This window comes from Pan troglodytes, chromosome 1, assembly GCF_028858775.2.
Source record: "Pan troglodytes isolate AG18354 chromosome 1, NHGRI_mPanTro3-v2.0_pri, whole genome shotgun sequence".
NCBI classification, from domain to species: domain Eukaryota; kingdom Metazoa; phylum Chordata; class Mammalia; order Primates; family Hominidae; genus Pan; species Pan troglodytes.
In genome coordinates, this window is record NC_072398.2 from 52,341,805 (window position 1) to 52,354,062 (window position 12,258).

The 12,258-nt window shown below is 36.2% G+C and overlaps 1 protein-coding gene across 1 annotated transcript in view; it reads right to left on the minus strand.

Moving 5' to 3' along the window:
- The window catches only part of LOC107966493 (complement factor H-related protein 1), a 57,354-nt gene that overhangs the window by 23,162 nt on the left and 21,934 nt on the right, over positions 1-12,258 (minus strand). The window lies entirely within an intron of this gene.

The following is a 12,258-nucleotide window of genomic DNA, read 5'->3' on the forward strand; positions in this document are numbered from 1 at the left end:
GGCTGCCAGCACACTGTCGCCTCTCAGGAGGGTCTTTGTGAGACAAGGTATTTCACTCTAACAGACATCAGACTAAAAGGTAAGAGAGAAAATTATTTTTTTGCTCTAAGACTGTCTAGAAGCAAAGTTATGTTTGATTTTTCCCTTTAAATAGTATATTTGTTAGATCTCTTATTTAGGCAATTATGTCACCTTCTTTTTATCTATCACTTATTTTAACCCAAACTTTCCTCTCCAAAAAGAAATATCAGGTTTGACCATGGAGTTAACCTATTCACTGGAAATAACAATCTTGCTAAGGCTTCTTTCTTGGTTTATTTTCATTCACATGGGATAGGATTAGAAATGTACAAACTTACTGGCCTGTTTCCTCTACTTGGTAACAAAGCATTTCCACCTGAAGGCCCAGTTAGGCCAGGTGAGAGGACGGGACATTCTAGCTTCCGTGATCTCTGTTGCAACTACTCTGTTGGCCCTGATAGTGTAAAAACAGCCATGGGGAATACGTAAACTAGTGAACATGGTTGTGTTCCAATAAAACTTTAAGGACACAAATATGTAAATTTCATATAAATTTTATGAATATTTTAATTATCAAATGATTTTTCTTACTTTAATTTTAAAAAGATGTCAAAATGTAAAAACCATTGTAGTCAGAGCCCTACAAAAATAGGCAGCAGGCCACAGTTCCCCATGACTGTCATTTGCCAGTCCTTCATCTGGCCCACCAATCCCTTCTGAATTCATTTAAATTAAAAACTATAGGCAGTAACTCCTGTTCAAATATGAGTGATGCGTCAAGAACTGTTCATTTTAAACTGGACTCAGAAATTATGGGGTAAGGCAGAAAAGAAGAAAATTGTGCTGTGTTTGAAAAGACTTGTAGATAAGTGCCGGTTTCATCCCCAAATCGTTCTTACTTCTACCACTCTATCTAGGAAATTTATCTAATAGTAAATCATCTTTGGTTTCTCCCATGTTTAACTTTTTATTTTAATTTTATGTTTTACTTTTATTTTAGATTCGGGAGCACATGTGCAGGTTTGCTACATAGGTAAATGGCATGTCAGAGGGGTTTGGTGTGCAAATTATTTTGTCACTTAGGTAATAAGCATAGTACTCAAAAGGTGGCTTGTTAAATCTTCACTCTCCTCCCATCCTCCACCCTCAAGTATCTGTTGTTCTCTTCTTTGTATCCATATGTACTCAGTGTTTAGCTTTCACTTATAGGTGACAACATATGGTATTTGGTTTTCTGTTCCTGTGTTAGTTTGCTTAGATAACGGCCTCCAGCTCCATCTCTGTTCATGCAAAGGACATTATCTCACTATATTTTACGGCTGCACAGTATTCCATGGTAAATGTGTACCACATTTTAAAAATCCAATCTACCGTTGATGGACATTTAGATTCAATCTCCAAGCCAAGCAAAAATGAGTTCCAAAATTGAATCAGTAATTAAAAGCCTACCAACCAGCAAAAGCCCAGGACCAGACGGATTCACAGGCAAATTCTACCAGATATGCAAGGAAGAGCTGGTATCATTCCTACTGAAACTATTCCAAAAAATTGAGGAGGAGGGACTCCTTCCTAAATCATTCTATGAGGCCAGCATCACCTAATGCCAAAACCTGGCAGAGACACAGCTGAAAAGGAAAACTTCTGGTCAATATCCTTGATGAACATAGATGCAAAAATAGTCAACAAAATCTGATCAAACTGAATCTGGCAGCATATCAAAACGCTAATACACCACAATCAAGTAGGCTTTATTCCTGTGGTGCAAGGTTGGCTCAACAAACATGAATCAATAAATGTTATTCATCACATAAACCAGAACTAAAAACAAAACCACATGATTATCTCATGTTTAATTTTAATGCACAACTTGAAAACAAGTAAACCAGCTCTTTCATCCTTTATTACTGACCTATCTACCCCAGTCTTTTTTTTTTTTGGCAGGTATTTCAATTAATGATTTCAAATATTTCCACTACTCTGCAGAAGATAAAGGATATGATATATATATTCGATGTGGTGTTTATTTGCCCATTGTTGTATATCACGTGCTGTAAAATAGCTTCCTTGATCAGAAGAATGTAACTTGGTGGGCAAAAACAATTCAGATTATTTAATTTCCATACGTTAGATTTAACTTCCATGAAAAAAACCAAGTCTCAAATACGTTTCAGTGGCCTTCAAAGCTTGCTTAAATCTTCCTGGTGTTAAGAACGAACATCAAATATAATCTATTTACTAGCTGTATGCTGGGCCATTACCCCAGTGGATATGTCCTAATGAATTTTTAAATCTTACCTATCTTGCTAAGAAACTGGACCATTATGGTAAACAATTTATACCTTTTCTGGTGCTTCTGTTGGTTTAGGTCCTTCTGTGACCATTCCTTTCATGTATATAAGTAGTTACTTCTAGGTAAGGAACCGAAATACCTATTTGTTGACTCCAGTCGCTTTCCAATCCTGGTAGAGTTTTTATTTTGGTGGGCATCAGCTTGTCCCAGTTTGATTTGTCTTTTTAATTCCCATAAAGGTAGTATCTCAGGCAACAAGTACTTGAATCAACTATTTTTGCATTAATTAATCACTGGTCATGAATTGGTATCAACCCATGTGATCTGGCCTTTTATGTCCTCAATGTCTTCCATAATAGCTGAGAAAACACATTAAAGTTTACCCTATTGAATTCCTTTAGTCTTATATTTTCCCATGAGGATCTGCCACAACTTTCCAGGTAGAGTAGTAACCATTCATTTATGAACTGCCATCAGAAAGACAGGATAATCATCTAGCCTCTGGCAGCAGGTGTTCTAATGGAGAATCCCTTTAAACTCTTCCTTCAGTAGCCTAAGACAGAGCTTCAGCAGTCTCTAGAGTGAGTCCCAGAAAAAGAGGAGGTATTTACTCATGAATATGACCAAGGCCATTGCTGTACCTTCTTGTAGAATTTTCCTTCATATAAAATTTCCATTTAATAGTGGAACTCTTTTGGGTATTCTCTTTTTTTTGGTGTGTTTTTCAGACAAAACCCTGACACTTTGGACATTTCAAAAGTTAAAATAATTGTATACCCTTCAATTATTGGAACCATTTCAATCAATGCCCTATACTATGCCAAATGACAGGTAATTTGTTTCTTCTTTTTTTCTTCATTGTTCTTGCTAGAAATATATCATTTATTCTTCTCAAAGAACTAACTTTGATTGGTTTTATTCATTCTTTGAGAAGATTAAGAAAACAGTTTTTTCTATATTGCACTTGCTTCATTGATTTATACACTAATATTCATGATTTCCTACCTTCTTAAGTTGGAACTTAGGTTAGTGTTTTGAGATATTTCTTCTTTTCTAATATGCCATTTAATGACATCTCACAATTCTATGGGGCATAGAATTTTTGTGGGGTTCAAATGGATAAATCTTTTGTTTTCTGTGTATTAATGGAGACATTCATTGTTATTCATCTGGTTAATATTCTGCGGTGGAGGGTTCAATATGTCTTCAGTCACATATTTGGTGCTTTGCCAGCAACAAGTGAAATTTGGGGTTCAGGTGACTCCTGTCACTCTCAGGGCCTCTCTACAGGGTACCCAGAATTCTCTCATGCTGATTAGAAGCTACAAGACACCAAGGCAGAAGCTGCTATTTTTTTAAAGCTTACATCCGTAACTGGCATAGAGATACTTATACCATATCCTATTGGTCAGAAAAGTCATGGGTTAGCACAAGTTCAAGATGATGGGGAAATAGGTCACTTAATCAGAGGATTTTCAAATTATTTGTGGACATCTTTAATCTGCAAAACATAGTAACTATGATACATTACATACTAATATTTTAATTTATCTCCACTCTGAGGTACGTATGTGTCATAAAAATAATTGCATTTAAGAATGTACTCCATTATGATTACTTACCTAGTTGATCTTTATTGATGTCATCAAATGTAACCAAGTCTTAACTATTTTAGAAATCATATTTAAATGTGTTTTCAAAGTTTAATTGTATCTAATGAAAGAGTAATGTTTTATTTCTCTACCTAGGTAGCGCTCACCCATGTTTTTGACAGTTTTCTGCCTGTTTCTTTAAGAAAAGTTTTAAAAACAAGTCTGTGATATTTTCTGTAATTTCATAGAAGACTGATAATTTGACCCTTGTTAAAATTCTTGCAAGAGAATCTTTAGGTGTACACCAGATTGAAGATAAATAAGAATCTGAGTTAAGTGCTCAAATCACATTTTTTAGGTTGTTCATCTAAAATAAATATAATAAATAACTGGATTTCATAAGATGCAGCTGAGGGAGCTCATCAACTAATAAAGGAAAGGAGATGGAAGAACTTCAGAGGTCACAGACACTCATTGAGTCATCTCCCTTAAACATATGAATTCAAGGTGAAGATTAGGATAATCAGACACTACACATGAGTCACAATTCTCACTATGCTTTTGACGTTAATGCTGTGTTAAATAATTTTCAACAGTTAACATAATGATAGGTAAAAATGTGAATTGCTAGTTCTGAAAGCAAGATCACTGCTGTTAGCTTAGCAGTGTAGGAGTGGCAGAGTGGTATCAGAAGTGGACACTGAGCTTCTTTCCTTCTTCATGATATGGCAAAGGCACCATGAAATTTAAGCAGGATAGGATGAAGGGTCCGACAAACGTTTATTGCCAGGGTGTTACCAATCCACTCTTTGTCTGAAGGGAAAATCCTCAGAGGAAGATTATCTGGAATGAATCGTAGGAGTGTAGTTTGGAGTATATGACTTTGACTCAAGAGTTTGTTGTATACATATATATATATATATATATATATATGTATGTATTTAGAATGTGATACAAAATGATGGAGAAATTACTAGAAATACATTTTCTTGGTTGCTGCTAGCAAGTTCGGTGATATTAAAACATCTCATGGTGGAAAGTAAAGCAAATGAACAATCAACCGCAGCAATATTGAGATAAATATCTGAACCAAATATAATTGGCTTCATGTGTGACAAAGGTTTTGATGGAGACTTGGGGAGATACAGGTTAAATCATGGCACTCCTTCACTCTGACCCTTCATCAACAGATCCTACCTTCCAAGCGCCAGGATTTAAAGACCAGATGACCATCAATACTAGAGAAATAACATTAAATATGTGGTCTGTTTTGCAAAACAGAAAAGTATTGGTGCCTGCCGGGTTAATCTTTCCACAGAGTCCTTGAAATAAATGGTTTGTAATTTGGTAGTGAATTCAATTACCGACTTATAGTCAGATTTTGGAAAAGGGCTCTCTTCACCTGGTCTTAGTTGTTCTTGTTAAATGGGAATTTTATAATCGGTCAAACCAGCCTCTCTAGTGAAGATTAAGTAATACCAAATCTTGGGAAGATAGTGAAAGATTTTAATTGCTTAAAAATGTGAAGTGGTAAGATGATGTATTAGTGTTTTCCAGAGAAACAGAATGTGTAGTGTGAGGTATGTATAGATAGATGAGATAGAGATTTGTTTTATGCAATTGGTTTACTTGATTTGTGAGTATAAGCAAGTCCAAAATTCATAGGGCAGGTTAATAGAGTAGAAACTCAGACAAGGGTTGATGTTACAGTCTTAAGGTAGAATTTCTTCTTTGAGAAGCCGAAGTTTTGACTCTTATTGCTTCAATTGATTGAATGTGACCCACCCATATTATCAAGGGTAATCTTTACTTAAAGGCAACTTATTGTAGATGTTATTAACTCCATCTATAAAATACCTTGTTCACAGCAACAATTAGATTAATATTTGATTAAATAACTTGGATTGATAGCCTAGCTAAGCGGACACATAAAACTCACCATTGCAGATGCTAATTCTCACCAAAACACAAATGATTTTGATTAATTATGTGGATACGCATAGTTGCAAGAAGGCTAACATGAACTCCCAGGCTATGACTGTTAGGAGTTGGCATTTCAAGATACCTGAGGTTAACACTTAGATGTAATTTTTTTTCAGTTACCAGGAATATACTTTATAGTACCAACTAGCTGGAAGGAGAATATTCAGTGTTCCCAACAGAAAGAAATGATCAATGTTTGAGATAATGGAGATGCTAATTACTCTGACTACTATACATTATATATATATGTGTATATATATATGTATATATATGTGTGTGTGTATATATGTGTGTGTATATATATGTGTGTTTGTATATATATACACACACTCACACACACACACACACACATTACTATGCACCCCATAAATATGTATGGTTATTATTTGTGAATTTTTAAAGGGGGATTAAAAGACAATTCCTTGTTCATTGCTGAGCTTTGATGAAGATAGCCCTCACCATTGTGGTTAATAAATCTAAAACTCAAAATGCCTATTATTTCATAGGTAATATCAGACAAACATTCCAATTAGCATGGAACAGTTTAGAAAAACTAATAATATGGAAATGACACATGCAGCAGCTCTCCACTGGTGGTTGCTCTTGGTGTATGTTACATTCATAAGCAATTTGCAGCCAGCATTTTTGACCAATGATATAATCCACAAAAGAACTTCTGGCTCCTTTTTTGAAACGGTCTAAACTCTGTGATTCTTCTTCTCCTTGTGCAAAGCAATCTGCCCGTTTTTCTGACAGCACGTCCCAATTTGAGTGAAGCAATCACCTTGTAGATAATAAAATCTAGATTACAAGGCAAGATTCGTGGTAAATAACATTGAAGGCAATATATCTGGAAGTTTGAAAGAATTGAGTGGTTATCCCAAAGGCAATGCTTAGAGATGTACAGACACATGGATTATGGCAAATGCCATGAATGGTCAGATCTTACATATTTCCAACCCCGTAAACTGTTTCTGTTTTGCCAGATCCATTTTTACCAATTTAGAATTACAGCTGTAGATTTTACCACAAGAAGTCATTGCAGCTGAAAACATTACTTCAAGTCCTCTGAATTTAAGTGTACATTACTAAAGGGACAATGGGCTGAGGAATGATTATTTCTCTCACTAAACTAAGACTGCCTAGATGCTGCCCCCTGACTAGTGGTAGAGATACTCCTTCCATATTTTATATTTGTAACTGTACTTTTTCTTATTGGGAATGTTCATAGAGGGAAGTTCTGGAAAGGCTATTGATGCAAGGGGCTATTGCTGCACTCTATGGGTGGGTATTATAGCTCACCTATGGACTTCCATCCACAGATGCTAAGCTTGGTTAAGATTGATAGTAAACAGAAAATGGCAAGAAGTGTGACCAATGATGAGGGAATGCATGTATGTGAGAGAACATCCCAGAGAAACAGAATAATACTCTAGGCTCCTTCTTTCTGATATGGTACTGAGGTATGGCAGATGCTGGCGGAATATATGGGGCCAGTATTACCCTGATGCCAAAATTAGACAAAGACACACCCAAAAAAGAGAAAGAAAATTACAGGTTAAAATCTCTAATAAATATCGATACAAAAATCCTCAACAAAATACTAGCAAACTGAATTCAGCAATACATTAGAAAGATCATTCATCATGACCAAATGGGGTTTACCTGTGGGATGCAAGGATGGTGCAGTATACACAAGTCAATCAATGTGATACATCATATTAACAGAATGAAGGATAAAAACCATACGATCATTTCAGTTGATGCTGAAAAAGCATTCGATAAAATTCAATATCCTTCATGATGAAAACCCTCAAATACTGGGGATAGAAGGAACACACCTCAAAGTAACAAAAGCTGTATTCAACAGATACACAGTTAGTATCATACTGAATGGAGAAAAACTGAAATCCTTTCCTCAAAGGACTGGAACTTGAAAAGGATGCCCACTGTTACATAGTTATTCAACATAATACAGGAAGTCCTAGCTACAGCAATCAGGCAAGAGAATAATACAAAGGGCATCCAAGTTGGGAAGGAAGAAACCAAGTTATCCTTGTTTGCAGATGATATGATCTTATATTTGGAAAAACCTAAAGACTCAACCAGAAAACTATTAGAACTGATAAATTTGATAAATTTGCTGGGTATGAAATCAACATACAGAAATCAGTAGCATTTCTATACGTCAACAGTGAACAATGTGAAAAAGAAATCAAGAAAGTAGTCCCATTTACAGTAGCCACACATAAAGTGAAATACTTAGGAATTAAATAAAGAAGTTAAAGAGCTCTGTAATGAAAACTATAAAAGACTGATGAAAGAAATTGAAAAGGATACAAAAAGATGGAAAGATATTTTATGTTTATGGATTGGAAGAATCAACATTGTTAAAATGTCCATACTACCTAAAGCAATCTACAGATTCAGTGCAATCACTGTCAAAATACCAATAACATTCTTCACAGACGTAGGAAAAAACAATTCTAAAATGTATGTGGAACCACAAAAGACCCAGAATAGCCAAAGCTATCCTAAGCAATAAGAACAAAACTAGAGGAATCATATTACCTGACTTCAAATTATACTACACAACTATAGTAATCAAAACAGCATAATAGTGGCATAAAAACAGACACATAGACCAATGGAACAGAATAGAGAACACAGAAGTAAATCCACACACCTACAGTGAACTCATTTCTGACAAGAGTGCCAAGAATGTACAGTGGGGAAAAGACTGTCTTTCAATAAATGGTGCTGGGAAAACAGGATGTTCATATGCAGAAGAATGTAACTAGACCCCTATGTCTCACCATATAAAAAAAAATCAATGTAGATTACAGACTTAAATCTAAGACCTCAAACTATGAAACTACTACAAGAAAACATTGCAGAGAATCTCCAGGATATAGGTCTGTTCAAAAATTTTGGGGGCAATATCCCATAAGCACAGGAAACCTAAACAAAAATGAACAAATGGGATTACATAAAGTTAAAAATCTTCTTCTGCACAGTAAAAGAAACAACAAAGAGAAGCGACAACCCACAGAACAGGAGAAAATATTCGTGAAGTACCCATCTGACAGGGCATGAATAACCGCAATATATAAGGAGCTCAAACAACTCTATAGGAAAGATTCTAATAATCCAATTAAAAACGTGCAAAAGATTTGAGTAGACATTTCTCAAAGAAAGACATATAAATGGCAAACAAGCATATGAAAAGGTACTCAATATCATTGATTATCAGAGAAATGCCAATCAAAACTACAGTGTGATGTCATCTAACTCCAATTAATATGGCTTATATCCAAAAATCAGTAATAAATGCTTGGGAGGATATGGAGAAAAGGGAACACTCGTACACTGTTGGTGGGAATGCAAGTTAGCATAACCACTATGGAGAACAGTTTGGAGGTTCCTCAGAAAACTAAACATTGAGCTACCATATGATCCAGCAATCCCACTGCAGGGCATATACTGAAAAGAAAGGAAATCAGTATATGGAAGAGACATCTACATCCCTATGTTTGTTGCTGCACTGTTTACAATAGCTAAGGTTTGTAAGCAGCCTAAGTGTCCATCAACAGATGAATGGATCAAGAAAATGTGGTACGTATATACAATGGAGTAGTATTCTGCCATAAAAAAGAATAAGATCTAGTTATTTATAGCAACATGGATGGAACTGGAGATCATTATGTTAAGTGAAATAAGCCAGGCACAGAAAGACAAACTTCACATATTCTCACTTATTTGTGGGATCTAAAAATAAGAAGAATTGAACTCATGGGCATAGACAGTAGATGAATGGTTATTACCAGAGGCAAGGGGCTAGTGGTGGAAGGCAGTGGTTGGGGGTGTCAGGGAGGAGGTGGGTACCTATTTTCAATAGGTACAAATAAATAATTAGAAGAATGAATAAGACCTACTAATTGATAGCACAATAAGGCTACTATAGTCAACAATAATTTAATAGTATACCTTAAATATAACTTAGTGTAATTGGGTTGTTTGTAACTCAAAGGATAAATGCTTGAGGGGATGGATACCCTATTCTCCATGATGTGCTTATCTCACATTGCATGCCTGTATCAAAATACCTCATACACCCCATAAATATATATACCTACTGTGTACCCACAAAATTAAAAATAAATAAATAAATAAAATAACTGCAAAGTAGAAGAAACCTCAAAGTGATAAAATCAAAATGTCTTGTTTTTCCTGCCAATCTCCCCGCTATATTTTCTTCCCTTATTGTTAACAACATACTGTCTACATATTTTTGTATTCTGAATTTTGTGTTTGCATTGTATCTTCAAAGAAGTTATAATTAACTTCATATCAAGCAATAGTATTTTCAAATTCAAAATGTGCTTCCTATCTAGATAAAAGACTTGGCATATAATGATTCTTAATGGGTGTGTTAAAACAATTGATTTCTAGGCACAAATTAATGAATAATAAATGGGGGGGTTTGTTTTATTTTCTTTTTGAGACAGGGACTGGCTCTGTCGCTGGGTTGGAGTGCAGTGGCACAATTGTCCCACCTCATCCTCCTCTAGTAGCTGGGACTACAGGCATGCACCACCACGCCCAGCTAATTAGTTTTCTTTGTTTTTATAGACAGGATCTTGCTGTGATTCCCAGGCTGATCACAAACTCCTGACCTCAAGCAACCCTTTCACCTCAGCATCCCAAAGTGCTGGGATTACAGGATGATCCACTATGTCTGGCCCATAAATAGCTATTTTGCTTGATAAATATCACACCAACTATATTTACATTTTAATATAACAATCATTCTATTTTCCCTAAGATTTCATTTTCAGTCATTTTTATTTTCCTGCCTAAAGATTTGTAAGATTTGTTCATTAGTCTTATAATTAAAAAACAATTGGCTAGATTATGTTTCTGTGAGATTTTATCTCTCACTTTGCCTGGAACCACATTAAGCTATACACTAGGAATAATTGTTTAGAAAGGAATGTAAGAACATTTCGATGATTGTACTTATTGCAATTGTACTGGTTTCTTCCCTAGACTTAGATTTTTATGGTTTATTCTCCAGATTAATAATCTCTGTAATCATTCATTTCTCTATGGTTTCCCTTTGAAAACCCACTACACCAAATTTCTTATCTATCACACCAATTCACTTTGCTAGGTGCATACTCTTCTCTTTAATAACCCCACTGATGCTTTTATATCACATTTTATTTTCCTCTTCCTGATGATATTGCTTGTTGCTCCTACAGTTGTGGTTTCCTGCCATTTATTTTTGTACTATTTTAGGAAACTAAGGCAATCATATTAGTCTGTTCTCATGCTGCTAATAAAGACATACCTGAGACTAGGTAATTTATTAAAACAAGAGGTTTAATTGACTCACAGTTCCACATGGCTGGGGAGGCCTCACAATCATGGTGGAAGGTAAATGAGGAGCAAAGTCACATCTTACATGGTGACATGCAAGAGGGCTTGTGCAGGGGAACTCCCATTTATAAAACCATCAGATCTTGTGAGACTTACTCACTACCATGAGAGCAATATGGGGAAATAGTCCCCATGATTCAATTATCTCCACATGGCCCTGCCCTTAACATGGGGTAAGATTTGAGCAGAGACACAGAGTCAAACTATATCATTCCACCCTGACCCCTCCCAAATATCATGTCCTCGCATTTCAGAACCAATTATGCCTTCCCAAAAGCCTCTCAAAGTCTTAACTCATTTCAGCATTAACTCAAAAGTCCACAGTCTCAAGTCTCATCTGAGACAAGGCAAGTCCCTTTGTAAAATCAAAAGCAAATTAGTTATTTCCTAGATACAATGGTACAGACAATGGTGCAGACAATGGGTAAGTAAACCTGTTCCAAATGGGAGAAATTGGCCAAAACAAAGGGGCTACAGGTCTCATGCAAGTACAAAATCCAGCAGGGCAGTCAAATCTTAAAGCTCAAAAATGATCTCATTTGACTCCATGTCTCACATCCAGGTCACGCTGATGCAACAGGTGGGTTCCCATGGTCTTAGGCAACTCCACCCCTGTGGCTTTGCAGGGTACAACTTCCCTCCTGACTGCTTCCATGGGATGGCATTGAGTGTCTGCATCTTTTCCAGGTGCACGATGCTAACTGTCGGTGGAACTACCATTCTGGGGTCTGGAGTACAGTGGGCCTCTTCTCACAGCTCCGCTAAGCAGTGCCCCAGTGGGGACTCTGTGTGGGGGCTCCCACCCCACATTTTCCTTCTGCACTGCCATAGCAGAGGTTCTCCATGAGGATCCCACCCCTGCAGCAAACATTTGCTGGACATCCAGGCATTTCCATACATCTTCTGAAATCTAAGCAGAGGTTCCCAAAC